Here is a 13,149-nt window from a genome sequence, read left to right as displayed (position 1 = left end):
GCATACAATCAGTATGGCATGGTCTCATTAGTTCATGAAGCAAATAGTTCAATAGCCATAAAGCCAACACAATGTAGCACAGGTAATGACTGTTATTCTAATTTCAGTTCTGATGATCTCTTGACATGGAGATGATTTCTAAAAAAAAAAAAAGGATCGATAAATACACACCCTGGATGGATGCACAGTGTTTTAGTCCAATTCATCATCTGGCTCCTCTGTTGAATCACCACATAGCTCTTCTCATCTGTCCAAGAAAATTAGACTGGCAGGGGTATCGCATCGTCAAAACTTGATGTGCTCGGTTTTCTAGATTTCCAGACTTCGTTCCAGTAGCCAAACTTTACTCCATAACATTATTCCAGTAACCAAAGGCAGATACGCATAATAACATGCTGTTCATAACATAACTGTGAAAGAATGCCTTGTCTCTAACACAAAATGCACAAAAACCTCCTTTCCATGAAACTCTTCAACGAGTGACTTTTCCCGTTTATAAAAGTTCGCTTATCAGCTTATAATTGTACAAATTACTTTCAAACTCTTTTTTAATTTGATTACTTTTTAACCCGTAATCCACACAAAAAAGGGCAACAAACATGATTTGGGGTCACACATACGTCTGTACAGAAAAAGAAAAACAACTCAATTTTTGGAAAATAAACTTGAAAACGTTCAGGGAAAGGAAGTTTAAGCCTGGAAGATGTGCAAAGCCATTGTTGTGATCTCCATTTTATTAACATTAAATGTTTCATTTAATTCATTAACAAAAAGTATAATCATGACAACAAAATACCTGAAACCAATGACACTAAATACCAGTATGTATTTGTTGTGGTTATGGTTGCAGTGTTGTATATCCAGCAGGGAGGAGGAAAATGCCACCATGATTTTTATATGTTTCAAAATGAACCTCATAGTATCCTAATACCTTCATGCTTTGAAACACTTTAACAAGAAAAACAAATGCCACTTTTCAAGCCAAAAAAAAAATTAAAAATGGTGCTCCCTCGACCAAAAACTGGATATACCATTGTTCAGTTGTCCATACGAAGCTTAGCAGGGATGTAAGTGCAATCATCTCTTTGACTGACATTTCAATTACAAAATGTAGTTTAAACAAAGAAGGAAATCAGACAATCACATGAGCACTTACATCCCTTTCTGGGGGGTTAGGACGGAACAGGGATTCCGAATCCAGGCATGGTTGTACACTTAGAATTAGTCATAAAAACCGTAGTTTTAAATTTGTTCAATTACTTTTAGAAACTACATAACAACAATAAATCAGTCAAATTATTGTTATTATTCCCGATACTAAGTTTACCGCCCAATGTAGAACCATGCCTGTTTCAATCAAACAACTATCACTCCATCAACTCTATTCCCTCTCTCTCTTTACAATACCTTGGCATGCCTTGCTGATCAAGGGTTCTTCAGTCATGGAAAGCACCATTCAAGGATCCCGCTTGGGATGGGTCTGTGGGCAAGTGGCTTTGGTGAGACAGCAAGTTCAACACAACATGTGTTCTGTTTGGGAAAAGAGGAATACAAAAATAATTCAGCAATAAGTACAGACGCAATAGAAATAAAGCAAATAAATTTTAAATCAAAGGTCAGAAAAAAAAACATATCGATAAAAAATATTTTACAGTTTGGATCAAAAATTGGGCTGAAACAACAGTTTCAAAACAAGGTATCAACTTCAAAAACAATTGTCTCAAAATGCAGTGTTCGCACAGCATGGGCAGATTACTGTTGCTTTCTCCATGCTCTTTGACCAATTCCATTATTTCTCAACAAATCTATACTTTATGCCAAGAATTCCATTTATTATGTTTTGGATGTCTGCACCAATCTGTACAAGGGGTTGTTATTGTAGTAACATGAGAGGGCATGCCTACTGGATTATCTTTGTTTGAGCAGGGACTAGGGGAGGGGAGATGATCCCCAAGACATTTAAGTGAGTACACAGGACCGAATATGTATGTTGATGGTAGACTGTGGGCCAAGTTGGACAATCCTTCCATTTCTTTTTGAAAATCAGACACAACTATTAAGGGAATAAATGTGTGCTCCGGAGGTTTTTATCACTCTGTTTATTAGACCGCTTAGAGTCTGGGTGCTGAAGAGGCGAGGGTAATTATCAGCACCCATGCAGAAGCGGTCTTAAACTGAGTGATAAATACCGACTGAGCACATATTTATTCCCATACATAAATACCTTTTCGGTAAAAAATATCAAATCATTTGTTCAAAAAATCCCGATTTCGTTCAACAATGCTTTTTGAAACATCCGTCTAGCAAAATAATGGAGTGTTCAGCTGGCAAGTAAGATGTAAACAACCCTTTTATAGAGATTGACGGCGCGTAGCATGTTCTGCGCAATGTCGCGCAAAACGCACCTGGGGCATTGCGTTTTGAATTTAAAACTATAAAATTCTGACACGCTGGTAGTATAGCGCATGCCTACGTGAGGATTGTGAACATTCAACCAATGAAACGGTAAGAGGCACATATTTTTAGGAGTCTACATTTTATTGTGACACTGGTGAAGTGTTTAAGACCAGCTAGACATGTCTTAATCATCCGTTTAAGACTGGCCACGTGACGGGCTCTCGACCAACAGGAATAGCTAAACTGTCTGAGGTATTTATGAAAATAATAATAATCACAACGGAAATTTATACCGCGCTAGTATCCGCCATAAATTACGCTCATGGCGCAAACAAAAATTATATCAAATCAGAAATAACAAAACAATTAAATCAGAAATTCAGAAACGAAGAAAAAGCCATTTGACCGGACGATGGTCGATAAATGATGTAAACGTCAAGGCTGGTACTATTGGAGGTCATGGTGGCAAAACCTCAAAACTCAGGTAATCAAAAGACGTGTTGACTGAAATGTCCAGTGCCTTCCTAAAAGTACGCCAACTCCTCCTCCTTGCTTGCATGCTCTGGGTTTGTGTTTGAATTCATAACCACAAGGAGTTAAGTCAGCTATGGTTGCTTCATCGGATTCAGCTAACCAGGTTTCGCAAATACCCATAATGTCAAAATTGTTTTATATGACAAAGACCTGAAAAACTGTGGATTTGTTGCGAAGAGATCGTGCGTTAAGCATGCAAAAACTAACGTGATCGTCAAGGTTGGGGATGATAACTTTGACTAAGTTCTGATGAATAGGGTGGGATCTTGGGGGTTCATCTACAAAAGCAGGGTGATAACTTTCAGTAGGGTGAGGACGGCCAATATCACACGTATTGGAAGGCCATGTTTGCTTTTCCTACGAATACCACCCTTGTAAGCACGTCAAGTACGACGGCGAGGTGATGTAGATTTAGTGTTGTGTGTTATGCAGGGTTTCCTGAGAAGTTTAAGATTTGAGATTTCATGGCACACCAACCTGGATAGTTTGCAACTTTGGGAAGACAAGTCAGGGTTTAGACTGAGGAGAAAAGTCCGATCATAGGAATGTGACATGTTGGTCATCGATGCCGGGCCAGAAGAGGCCATTCTTATACCTAGGTGGTGACAATAGGATTATCCCTGCAACACCAGCTGAAGATTCACTCAGTTTGTTTTGTAGAGCAGCTGAACTCGATTGTCCATCTTGATGAGCCTGTATGAGATGAATGTCATGTCTTGTCCAGGACGAGTCAAACGGATAGTCAATAATAAAGGACGGTTGGTGGCATGGCGTTTACGTAACAGTTCCATACCTCAGGGAATGGCATGATGAAAAATTGCAAAGTTGTGCAAAATATGCTCCAAATCACAATGATCACAAGAGAATCAGCCTGTACCATGATGATCACTGAGTCTCCAACATTCACATGATAACAAAAATGATAAATAAATGTAACAGAAACATAAAGAAATGTAAAAAAAAAACAGAGCAAAAATGTGGAGCTGCCAGACACTAGCACTACGCACGTAATGGTCTGAGAAGTCACAAAGGATTCATGTGGGTATTCCAGATATAATGCTGTCATCTGCGCATGTACAAGGGGCATGGAGTTTGGACCAGGAAATCTTTAGTCCAGATAATGTTCCCTGCCAAATACCACCTTTCTGTTAACCTGGCTCTGACAGCACAGGCCCAATTTTGACGTGTTGAGTTCTATCCACCAGGAACGCAGTCATCCAGTGTACTGATCCAGGCCGATGTTTGTGAGTTTCTAAATGAGGATATGATGATCAATATGGTCGAATGCCTTTGAATAAACAAGCAGCAAGATCCGTACGAATTAACCAGGTTTGTCAGTCGCCTCGTACCATCGATGCACCATTTCCACAAGAGTGTCTGTAGCGCCAGTTCTAGATATACATCCAAATTGGTCAGGGTCTATTTTCTCCTTGAACTGCGCGGTCATCCATTTGAGTATGATGGATTCAAAAACTTTAGCAGCGATGGGAGTCAGTGAGATTGGTCTGAAATCCCTCTCTACTGACCTAGGTGGGTGTGACTTTGGCACAGGAACGACGTCTGCAGTTTTCCAAATGGTGGGAACTACTCCTTCTTCAACAGAACTATTAAAGATGACAGTTAGCGGAGCAGCTAAGAAGTCTGAGATGTCACAAAGGATCCATGCGGGTATTCCATCTGATCCTGTAGTTTTGTTGACTTTGATGTTATCCTAAGCTTTTTTCGTTGTACAGACGCTACATTCCAAGTAGGGAAGATCACTGCTAACAGAGACAAAAAAGTAATTGATGTTGTCCGCAAGTGCTTGAAGATCACCATTTGTCATTGTGTTAGCTATGCCCTGTAGACTGTTCTCTCTGCCTGATGACGCACCCATGAGCATCTTCACTGATATTTTTCCACCAGTCTTTAGTAGAGCAGTTCTCCAACGATGCGATCTTGACTGATAGAAGTTGTGTTGGAGGTGTAAGTTGGAGCGATTGACTTAGTAACGAAGCTTTCTTGCAACCTCAATGTTACCTGCCATTGCTCTCTGGCATCTCTGTACCAATTTCCCAAACAAATCGGTGACCCATGGTTTATCGTTGGTATGCTGGGTCACTGTCTTAGTCGGAAAACATGACGCCATTAATGAGTTCATGGTTCTCTGGTAAATGGAACTCCTGTCCTGGCAGCTTTCCGAGTGATACAACTCCTCCCATTCGATCTCAGATAATGCTGACGCAAAGAGGGCTTTCTCTCGCAAACCCATACATCTAGTGGTGACCTTCACTTTGTGTCCAGAGACGGGGCATTTGATGGTGAGAATAATACAATATTATGGTCTGATGTCCCAAGTTTGGAAATCACGATCGGCTTATCATAAACTAATGTGCGTGGGAAAAATGGGGCATTATCATCTTTTTCTTCCACCAACTGTCAGTGAAATATATCACTTATGCTCTCCTCGCCATCCTCAAGATTACCATTGTGATTTTTAAAGCATTGCATTTTGTATGAATAAATCTTAAACCTCTGAAAATCGCACAAGTTTGATTTCATCCACTGTGGCTACCCGTCCCGTCCCGCACTGTGATACCATTGCATATGCTAGCTATGCACCACGCACCACAGACTGTCTGTGTGATGCAGTGATTTTTCCGCGTCACAGGTCAATGTTTTAACCTTCTATCCAACCGGAAAAGGCTCTGATCAGCATTGGCCTAGGTGTTTCTACGGTAGTTTACGATTGGTAAAAGAGATTAAAATGCTCGTGACGATTTTTACAGGCCCTTTTCATCAACTTTTTAAATGAATTTTCTTCAAAGATATAGTTTAAATATAATAACATATTGTTGACAATTGAACAAAAATTGCAAGTTTTGTTGAAAAAGTATTAAAAAAAAGGTTTTCCGATAAATATGTCGATCACTTGACACATCTTTGGAAATAAGCATGTGATAAGAAGGTTGTCACCCATTCTTGGATCCCCAAATTGTAAATCATCTTATTACAAATTAGAACACATGGGGGAGGGGCAGATTCACAGAAATTTCCAAAAATGAGTCACATGGTACATCTTTGGAAATCGGATCTTCTTTTGTTTTCTTCAAATTGACAGTTACGCCAGAAGGGTGTCAACCATTCTTGGTTTCCCTAATTACAAACTTAGTACAAATTAGAACGCATTGGAAAGGGGGGGGGGGCGGGCGGATTCAAAGAAATTTCCAAAATGTGTCACATGTCACATCTTTGGAAATTGACATGTGAGAAGGTTGTCACCCATTTTTGGATCCCCCAATGGACCGATCCAGTAAGCCCCTCCCACTGTGCACGTGGGCAAAGTAACACATGCTCTTCTCCAATGCCACGCTGCTTTTTCCTTCCGCGCGTACTTTCATACCCGCGTGCATGCATGTCGGACTTAGTGCACACACGTCGGACATAAATCATGGCTGGGATTGGTCAGAATACCATGGGGCGTTGCTTACTGGATCGATCGGTCCATTGCAAACCAACCTACAGTAAACTCTGGCTAAGACAGTACTCTCGGGACCAGAGAATTTGTGATGGCTTACGCGAATGTCGGCTTCTGCTGCAAGACGTCATTTTGCCAACTTACACAAATACACAAATTGAATCACGGAGTGAAAAGAATAGATTGAATTAGGGCCTATGAGCATCTGTATCTGGATCATGGAGAAATTTCCAAATTTGTCACATGACAAATCTTTGGAAATTGGTTGTCACCCATTCTTGGATCCCCCGATTGTAAACCAACCTATTACAAATTAGAACATATGGGGGAGGACAGATTCACAGAAATTTCCAAAAATGTGTCACATGACACATCTTTGGAACACACATGAATCATCTTAGCCTTGGTCAATGCTCTCGTCGTTATTCGTCCCGTACGTGGTCAATCGTCGGCATATATCCTCACGCGCTATGCACATGCATGTAAAAATACAGCGCGAACAGCGACCTCATGTGGCCACTATTTTTTTATGCAAATCAGTTGGGGACAATCTCGAGCCTTGGTTCAATCGTCGGCAAAAGCTTATGTTTTTCTTTGTTTTGCGCTGGATTTCTAGCGCACGACCTCGTATGCGAATACAGATAAGTGTAGGCGGGGCTAATATGTGGAGTGTCCAATCACACTTTGGTAAATCCGGACGTCATCAAATTATTTGCAGCTATTCGCCTTTTGCGGACATGACAGGAACCACAGTTTTTGTGCATTGGTGCCTTGTGCAGAGACACACAACGTGTACGTGTATGGATTATGTACGGTGCCACGTTTCACTATGCAAGTTTCCACGCAACGATCGACCAATAAGAAAACGACATTTAAGGTCAGCTAAGGGTATTAACATCATGAGCACCACCCCCAAGACCTCACATGGACGATTGCACCAAGGCTCGGGATCGTCCCCAACTGATTTGCATATAAAAATAGTGGCCACGTGAGGCCGCAGTTCGCGCTGTATTTTTACATGCATGTGCATTGCACGTGAGGATATATGCCGACGATTGACTGCGTACGGGACAAATAACGACGAGAGCATTGACCAAGGCTAGAATCATCTATGGCAATTAACAGCATGCAAGGTTTTTACCCATTCATGGATTCCCCAAATTGCAAACCAAGTACAAATTAGAAGCATGGAGGATGGGCCAATTCAAAGAAATTTTCAAAAATGTGTTACTTGACATGCGAGAAGGCATGCGAGAAGGTTGTTCTCCGTTTGTGGATCGTAACAACGCATCAGGGAATTTACCAAAAAAATCCAAAAATGTGTCACATAACAAATCTTTGGAAATGATCTTCTTTTCTTCAAATTGACAGCATGCCAGAAGGTTGTCAACCATTCTTGAATTACATTGTAAGTACAAATTAGAACACATAAGGGAGTGGGAGGATTCACAGAAATTTCCAAAAATGTGTCACTTGACGGTAGAAATTGACATTATGCGAGTTTGTCACCGGTTCATGGATCCCCCAATTGCAAACCAAGTACAAATCAGAATGCATGGGGGAGAGGCGGATTCACAGACATTTCTAAAAATGTGTCACTTGACCCACGTCTGGAAACTGATAGCATGCAAGAAGGTTGTCACTCATTTGTGAATCCCCCAAATGCAAACCAAGTACAAATTAGAGCACATGGGGGATTTACAGAAATTTCCAAAAATGGGTTGCTTGACACGTCTTGGGGGGGGGGGGGGAAATTAGAACACATGGGGGGGGGGCAGATAGACAGCAATTTCCATAAATGTGCTTCTTGACACATGTTTGGAAATTAATTGACATCATGCGAGGTTGTCACTCATCCGTAGATCCCTAAATTGCAAACCAATTACAAATTATAATGCATGGGGGAGGGGCGGATTCACAGAAATTTCTAAAAATGTGTCACTTGACAAACGCTTGACAACATGTGAGGTTGTCACCCATTTAAGGTCTCATTCAAATGATGTTCAAATACAGACCAGCGGCATGCATCGGCATTTGAACATCCAATTGCATAACGCGCATCGGCCGCGTCGAAATTCGAACATATTTCAAGCAACAAGCGCATTTTCAACACTGCGCAACGCATGAAATATTGCGTAAAATACGCACTCCTACAGATTTGGAAGTCATTGAGCAAGCCCTATTGCAAACCCAAGTACAAATGCATGGGGGGGATCGACCGATTCACAGAAATTTCAAAAAATGTGTCACGTAACAAATCTTTGGAAATGATCTTCTTTTTTTGTTTTCTAATTGACAGCATGGCAGAAGGTTTTCAACCATTTGTGAATTAAGTACAAATTAGAAGGCATTGTGGACGGGTGCAGACATTTTTTGTTTCACTGCTAGGAAAAGGTGCTTAAATAAACACTTCCAGTTACATTATTACATTGTTGTCAAACAAGAATATCAGAGTTTTCAAACTGGCTTCAAATTTACGGTATGATGTGATTAGGGTAATGAATAAACAGGAACAGACATTTTTTGACAAATGTCCAGTCCGTTCAACAGCCACACAGTAGCCACAGCTGTTTGACAATACCAGCCACTTGCAGACAATACTTTATAAGGTCAATACAACAATCAACAGCAACTCAGTAGCCACAGCTGTTTGACAATAACAGCCACTTGCAAACAAAACTTTATCAGGTCAATACAACAATCAACAGCTACACAGTATAGCCACAGCTCTTTGGCAATGCCAGCCACTTGCAGACAATACTTTATAAGGTCAATACAACAATCAACGGCCACACAGTAGCCACAGCTGTTTGACAATGCCTGCCAATTTCAGACAATACCTTATCAGGTCAATTCAACAATCAACAGCCACACAGTACCACAGCTGTTTGACATTACCAGCCACTTGCAGACAATACTTTATAAGGTCAATACAACAATCAACAGCCACACAGAAGCCACAGCTGTTTGACAATGCCTGCCACTTGCAGACAATACTTTATCAAGTCAATACAACACTCAACAGCCACACAGTAGCCACAGCTGTTTGACAATGCCTGCCACTTGCAGACAATACTTTATCAGGTCAATACAACACTCAGCAGCCACACAGTAGCCACTAGCTGTTTGACAATACCAGCCACTTGCAGACAATACTTTATCAGGTCAATACAACAATCAACAGCCACACAGTAGCCACAGCTGTTTGATAATACAAGGACTGTCAAGTCAAACACAGTCAACAGCAATTTAGCACCCACAGATGTTTTGACAGGGATCATGTTTCAAACAGTCTATACCAGCAACTTACTGACTATGACAGTACTTTAACGACACAATCAATAACAGTCAGCCAATATTCATTATCGCAGTTGGTCAGTCATTCTCATGGCCAGTTACTTAAGCAGTCAAAACGGGTCAATAATGTAGTTCTATGCATAGAATTCCATCTGGTCAAAAAACGGTCACCTGACTGATTTGGACCCGAGTAACAGCATGGCTGAGTATGCATGTTTGCATCAGAGGGTTCTAATGGGTCAATTACATAAGTTTATGGATATTGCATATAAAGGTAAAAGATGAGCTAGTATTTGTTCTCTTTTTTTCACTGCTAGAAAAAAGGTGTTAAGGACAAATTCAGTTTCTAATAGGCACTTCCAGTTTACATTATTAAGCCATTTTACATTGTTGTCAAACGAGAATATCAGTTTTCAAAATGGGTTCAAATTTATGATGTGATTAGGGTAATGTATAAACAGGGAGAGAATCCTCATTATAAAATATCAAATAATTCTTCACAATGACTCTGAGTTTTCTAGGTTTTGACTGGGTTATCATTATTAAGAAATATCTGAAAGGTAGAGCAACAGGTGGGAGGGAGGAAAGAAATGTTCGAATTAACCCCACAAAGCAGTGCCTCACTACCAGCACTCTTTATTTGTGGGAGAACATACAAGAGCGCCAGATCACCCATTTTGATTACTTGTTTCTGCTTATTATTTAGGTACATGTAACTAAAAACTAACCTCAAGATCAGTAATGGGTAGCCCAGTAAGCAGGTCATCCGTTCATCCGTCGGTCCTCCTCCCTGCTTCCGGTTCCTCGGGTTTCTGTTTGATGAGGCTGTCGGAGCCCTGACAATGTCTTGAGGCAGGCTCAACCTCATCTCAGTAGAGCAATTCCCTCATCAGTCAGTGGTCCTCACTTTGCTGAAAGGATTCAAATAACGAAAGGAAACATTTGAATTATTGAGCTGTATTCGTGCCAGGGCTCGAAAGGGGAAAGAAAACATTGAATTAACCCCACAAAGCAAAGCCCTGCTACCAGAACTCATTTGTGGATAAACATAATAACAGAGTCAGATCGCCCTATAGGCCTATACACAGCCTAAAAGCAGAACAGGAAGGGGACAGACCTCATTTATCCCAGGACAAACCAATAACACCAGTAAATAAAGATGTGCTTCAAACCATGTTACAAGGCTATGATGGCATTAAGTACAAATGTTTAATTCATGGTTTTACAATTGGTTTTTAGGTTTTACAGGCAATCAAAAATTTAGGACATCAACAAATTTAAAATGTGCTCTTCAAAACCCAAAAGTGGTTTCTGAAAAACTAGGTTTAGAACTTAGACAAGGTAGGCTCGCAGGGCGGTTCCAAGACTTGCCACTTGATAATTTTGGCGTTGCACAATCTGCTAGGGTTTTCATGGGATAATTTCAACATCTCATCATCAGGGTGTGCATGATTTGGTCGGATTTCAAACACTGAGTAATAAGTTGGGTATTCCCCTTGCACCAGAAAAAACTGAAGGACCTACAACCTGGCTAACATTTGGCAGGATTGAACAAGATACAATACGGTAGCAATGGCCGCACGGTTACCGCCGGACTAATTACAAAAAGCCATCGTTAAAATTATCAGAATCTATTATAAACACCATTTCAAAATGCCATTTCCAAGACGTACACAATCACTTTTGAATGAAATTTTCGAAATAAAAATTCAGAATTTGAGGATGAGTTTAACGCAAACTTTGAAATTTGAACTATTGAACTTTGGAAATTTCTTCATATACAGGTCTCTTTTTGTTTCTAAAATAAAACTCACCACAACAATTCCAAAGACCATTCACGGTCGTGGTCACAAGGCCGCGGGTTGACGGCTCTGGTCAAGTCTGTAGCTCGGCACCTCGGGTCAAGGCATGGTTGATGACTCAGGCCAGTCCGTAGGACGACACCCCGGCACAAGGCCGTGGGCCGCCACCTCCACGGAGCATGGCCGTTGGCTAAAGACTCAGGCCAATTCCGTTGGTCCGCACCATTGGGTCAAGGCCTTGGGGTCATCAACTTGGGTCAAGTGTTCAAGTGTTCAAGTTGCACAAGGCCGCGGGTTGATGGCTCTGGTCAAGTCCGTAGCTTGGCACCTCGGGTCAAGGCATGGTCGATGACTCGGGCCAGTCCGTAGGACGACACCCCGGCACAAGGCCGTGGGCCGCCACCTCCACAGAGCATGGCCGTTGGCTAAAGACTCAGGCCAATTCCGTGGGTCCGCACCATTGGGTCAAGGCCTTGGGGACATCAACTCGGGTCAAGTGTTCAAGTTGCACAAGGCCGCGGGTTGACGGCTCTGGTCAAGTCCGTAGCTTGGCACCTCGGGTCAAGGCATGGTCGATGACTCGGGCCAGTCCGTGTGACGACAACCGTCAACCGCCACTTACTCGGAGCATGGCCGTGGGCCAAAGACTCAGGCCAATTCCGTGGGTCCGCACCATTGGGTCAAGGCCTTGGGGTCGTCAACTCTGGTCAAGTGTTCAAGTGTTCAATCCAATCGAGATCCAGGCCTTAGAGTCTGCTGAAAACACTGCTAATATCAACCTCTCAAGAAGTGTAGTCACGGTGGAGTCCATTCATGAGGTGGGATGACGTTCCACACGGTAAATAAAGTTGTTCACTGTTGAAGAGTGAGAAAAAGATCCATTAATGGGGGGTGGTGTGGATTCAGAACATGTTTGAGTTAAAAGAAGACCGGAACGAATAAAATTCATCTGGAACACAATTTAAGTCAGTTAACGGTTGCGATGCATATGAACAGGATGCATCAAGAATATCGTCATTCGAAAAACGATGGGCTAATATGTAAAGGTTAGGATCTTCAAAAATGTCAAAGTGGCCCATCTTTAGGGGTCAGGGTCCGCAATAAGCGGTATCGCATCGCAATTTGCGACACATTCGAGGCCGACTGCGACGCAATTTTTAAAGTGCATCGCAAAACTGCTATATAACATTTTGATCATGAAAAGTTGACACAAAGTGTACTTGCCACCAAATTTCGGTCCACTGAATTCCACAACTATCGGACATGGTAAACATCCATCATGTTTTGATTTAGTTAAGCTTAAATACTGAAAAAGAACATCAATTTTGTTCAGCTGTATAAAATCTGTACGTGTTTAGTTTGTAAACAGGTGGCGCGTACGAGACCACGTGATAAACGCAGCTAATAATTTGGAATCGCACTTATTATCCGGACATAAGGAATGCCCGGAGCGTCAGTGCGATACCAAATTATCCGCAGCATGTATCACGTGGTAAATCACGTGCATGATCGGAGGAGGTTGCAGGACGTACGTCGAGATTTTACCTCGTACTTTGAATCTGCTGCGACTGTGCGAGGAATAATTTATGGATTTATAAAAGAAATAACACGTTTGTACACTATCTGGTCAAGTATTCAACAAACTTTATTCTTATTCTTACT

The 13,149-nt window shown here is 41.6% G+C and overlaps 1 long non-coding RNA gene across 1 annotated transcript; it reads right to left on the bottom strand.

Annotated features, from left to right (window-relative positions):
• Positions 1–1,253: 1,253 nt before the first annotated feature.
• LOC119733461 lies at positions 1,254–10,453 on the bottom strand. The gene is made up of 2 exons (XR_005271834.1): positions 10,414–10,453; positions 1,254–1,530 (listed from the first exon to the last, which is right to left on the bottom strand). It is a non-coding gene; the product is annotated as an uncharacterized LOC119733461 (long non-coding RNA).
• Positions 10,454–13,149: the final 2,696 nt, after the last annotated feature.

Source organism: Patiria miniata, unplaced genomic scaffold (assembly GCF_015706575.1).
Source record: "Patiria miniata isolate m_02_andy unplaced genomic scaffold, ASM1570657v1 HiC_scaffold_25, whole genome shotgun sequence".
Classification (NCBI taxonomy): Eukaryota; Metazoa; Echinodermata; class Asteroidea; order Valvatida; family Asterinidae; genus Patiria; species Patiria miniata.
This window is presented reverse-complemented; position numbering and strand designations above follow the sequence as displayed.